Below are 4,417 nucleotides of genomic sequence, written 5' to 3'. Positions count from 1 at the left end.
CTCTCTCTCCCTCCCTCCCCACCTCTTTCAATAGCTACCCTGTAAAGTAGGTTTTCGACCCCAGGGTCCGGTTTTAACCAGCCCTTGTGGACTACGCTGTTGTCAATGATGGATGCATGTCGTCATTAACCATCATGGTGAGCACGCTATCACAATTTTAGGTGGGCTGTTTTGCAACCAGTTACGAACGTATGTTGGGCCGTTCGTCTTGCCAGCAGAAATAGCGATTCCAACTATAGGGAGAAGCTGACTATCAGAAAAGAGAGGAGACATAATCTGACCACCCCCAACCTTGACATTGCAGTGTCCCAACTGCAAAAGACGTTATACATCCAGGATCGCATTGCACAGCCACATGTGCGTCCACAGTTGAGCTGCAGGATTTCATCGTCATCTTCGCCAATGAAGGACTACCTACACGAACGTGATGTCACTCGGAATACCAAAGATACAATCCGAGTGCAGTCCGAATTATTTTTCTAATCCTTGGGGAATATTGTTTCCTCTCCGTGCAATGTACGGGCATTGACAATAAATACAGAACAGGAAAATTTTCTTCTTTATATTCAATGGGATTTGCCGTCTGTGAAATATTGCCATGGTGTCGTTTACTACAGGAACAATAGCATGAAGTAGCATGTGTTCACATACCTATATACACACGCATGAACACACACACACACACACACACACACACACACACACACACACACACACACAAACACACACAAATACACGCTCGTCAGAAGTACCGTTCTACCAAGGCCAAGACTTGGAGAATGATTCATATTCTTAATATCCTTGAATAAATTCCACCTCGAATCAAGATAACCTTCGATAACGCCCTGATATCGACCCCAGACCCCCCTGTAAACAAAGACTTTTTTTTTATTTATTGCGATAATAATCCTTTTTCTATCTGTCTGTCCTTGACTCAGAAGAACAAGCTGTTGTTTATTATCCTTCCATTTCTCTCCCGCTGATTCCTCTGGCCCTCCTCTCTCCACACGCTAATTTCATCGCTGTCCCTGTCCGGGTACAAGATTAACCCTTTCGATAGGGAATCGCAATGTGGACAGATCAGGTTCGGGGTGTCCCTATAATTTAATGATCCCTTCTGAAATACAAAGTACTGGACATTACTTATTAAGACATTACTTAGTCTTTACTCTCGACATTGCTCGAGATGGGGTGGAGGGTGTGGGGTTGGGAGGACATGTTAATTCGATGCGCCCTTTCACTTTCACATCAGAAACGTGGGTTCGATTCATTCACATGTTGAGAGGAGAAAAGATGTGTTTATGTGGGGAGGGGGCAGTTTTATCGAGTATCTCCGTATTTCTGTTTGGATGCTTTCTCCTAAGCAGCCTGCTTTCCAAAAGTATCTATATTCTGTCAGTGAGGGCGTAAAACATTTTAATCACACCGTCTAGACTCCATTGCCTTAGACCGATAGCTGTTTCTCACAACGACCGACCAGTGACTTGTGCCTTATGGTTTCGTTTGCCTATCTAAAACTGCAATTTCATGTGAACTGTTCAGTGCTAATGGGGTTCAATAAATTATGAAAGCCATTGTATACACGTGGGGAAAAGATCGTTGACATGTGCATGGTTATGTTTCCTATTGTCGTGCTTATTTCGGCTTTAAAATCCTTAACAGCATTTCATTGGCCGAAAATCTCTTCTTAATTCCTTTCGAATAGTTATGAAATCGTCACCTGTATATAACTAATGTACCCTTGGTGCACTTGTTACCTGCGGGGCAGTTTTTCGGGCCTTTGTATTCAGCAATTTCTTCACTCGTGCCTGTAATTTATCTAACAAATCACGCCGACTATCTTGTGATTCTAAAGCCGTTAGTTTATCTCTTCGAGTTGAATGTGTCGGTTGTTTAACCCCTCAATGAGATAGAGCAGAAAAAGATACAATCCTTATACAATCCTCTGTCATGTGCGCCGATAATAACACGATTTTTACTTCGGATAAGTTGTTGCATTACTATCTCTTAACTCTAAACGTCTGTTCACTGTTCACACCAGCAGAGGATATGTTAACTTCGGATAACTTACGTTTTTTCTCAACTCTTAAGGCCTGTTCACACAAGAGGTGAACAAAGAGGATAGCATTAATTTAGTTCAGTTGTTAAAAGATTTTTATTCTCAGCTAGGGTTCCCATTATTCAAACACAAAAACGGGTTGGTTTTTTTAACTTCGGTTAATTGAGGGTGTACGACTGTTTAGGCTGTCTGGTGTCACTCCATGTTTTGGGAGAGTTTTTAAATCGCCCAGCCTGGAAGATGTTTCCGAGTGTCAAGGTAGCCTGTTTATCTTGTCCTTGAAGTCCAATCGTGAAGAAACTCGAAACTTTTTTTGTTTTTTGAGGAGATATAGTATGCGTATTGTGATAAAGAAGAACATTCTATAATATGTGCTCGCCATTTGCTCTGTCGGTATGCAGTAGCTGCCCTGTGTTGCGGATGACTAGTTTAAATCTATTACAAGCTGTTCTTGAACATGTTGGGTTTTATTTTGCTTTGTTTTGTTTTGGTTTTTGTTTTGGTTTTTGTGAGTGGAGCCATGTGTGGTGCTTACAAAACTTCACCATCGTCTGCTTTTGGCTCTTGATTAATTTGCTGTAAAGTTGAGAAGTTCAGGTCGGCAACTTTATGAGAGAAAATCTGCATGACGTAGTGGTAAAAGCACTCTACTCCTCATAACCCGGAGGGGTCGGTTTCGATCATCTAAAGAATCCTTCTCTAGTGTTGTTTTTTTTACTTCAGTCTGTATGTCTCTTAGAAATTGGCCCAATCCTTTCACAGCTGAACTCTGATTTCTATGTGCTGTCTCTTAAACTTTAATAATTAGCCTGTTGTTTTATAGCGCTTTCTTCATAACAACAACGGAATTTTATTCTGTAGTGTAAGTCTGTGAGCTGTATATGATGAAATTTATGCAAACATATCAATAGACAGATGCATTAATTTATTAAATGATGCTTCTACTGACAAGGAATGCCTGTCAGTTTATTTCAAGTGCAGGCAAGCTGTCGTTTCTGGTCTATGTTCTGCTTCCCAGATCAACTTAAAAAGTGTACGTGTTTTACGCACCCACGGACATAACTGAGATAATTTAAGAGGCGCACTTCCGACCTTGAATGTCAGGGCCAAGCCGGGCTGACTAAGAGGGATACAACATCTTAGCAGAAAAACCGATGAAAATTCTCCCCTCTTGGGAATCGAACTTGGGTCTCCTGTTTGCGACAGTGAAGCACTTAATCGCTATACCATCGACACCGGTACATCAACAATAGTTTTGGTTCTTTCCTGTCTCGTGGCCTCTTTGTCTGAGTGCAGTCATCTTAAGGGATAAGGAACGGCTGTTAGAAAAATGTCATAGATTACTTGAAATGATGAAAGATAGTAGCGTAAATCCCAGCCCCTATCTGCAGCGTCATGTCGGGCATGTGATATTGTCTGGTAGTGGAGAGTACTTCGTTTCTGAACAAATTTTGCGACGTCATGTTTTCTTGTGTAACCCACCTACTTCATACGTATCGCTTTACAAGAAAGGGGAAGGGCTCGACTCACGATAATTGTTATCTTTTCCAACTGTGACGTCACGGCCTTCACGTGTGACGGGTCATATTTGGTTTATTCGAAATATTTACCCACAAAGCGTACCACGAGTACTAGAACAAAGTGTGTGATTTGAGGGCTTGGTCGAACTGGGTGGGGGTGGGGAGGGGGGTGAGAAAGTTTTATTTATTTTCTTTCTCTTCTAAATTAAGCATGCCATGTGCACAGAGAGATGGGATGAATTAATTTTGGTGAAATGTGGGGCGACCTGTACAGCAAAAGTCACATGGCCTTATCGGAACACGTGTGCTGATATTCTTGGTTGTCCTTGTTCTGACTGATACCTGTGAAGAAATAGGACCCCGTGATTTGTGACACCAGAAGTGAAAATTGTCACATGTTTGGGGAGTCAAGGGAGATGTGGTGGGTGTGTTGGTTGTGTTGGTACGGACGAACTGTCAAAAAAAGGAAGTGTTGTAAAAGATATTAATTATACAAGTTCTTACACAACGATGATTGAACCGCGTTCTGTGATGTAATGATGAAGGTCTGAAAGACACTGGTTTTTTATCGAGTATCTCGATCTGTCCACTTGGGTGGTGTACATGTACACTATTCAACACGGGTTGGCCTTGGCAGGCAAAATCGAAGTTGTTTCCTGTGGTTTGCTGCTCCTTCTTTCCTATCAAACATCTATCGTCCTTATCTCCCCTACTTCTTTTTATGTTTTGTTACTCTATAACAGGAAGGGGGCTAAAATAGAATTTGAAGGAACAAGCATAGAATGAAACAGTCTCTCTCTCTCTCTCTCTCTCTCTCTCTCTCTCTCTCTCTCTCTCT

Source organism: Aplysia californica, unplaced genomic scaffold, assembly GCF_000002075.1.
Source record: "Aplysia californica isolate F4 #8 unplaced genomic scaffold, AplCal3.0 scaffold00498, whole genome shotgun sequence".
Taxonomy (NCBI): domain Eukaryota; kingdom Metazoa; phylum Mollusca; class Gastropoda; order Aplysiida; family Aplysiidae; genus Aplysia; species Aplysia californica.
Note: the sequence above shows the minus strand (reverse complement) of the source record.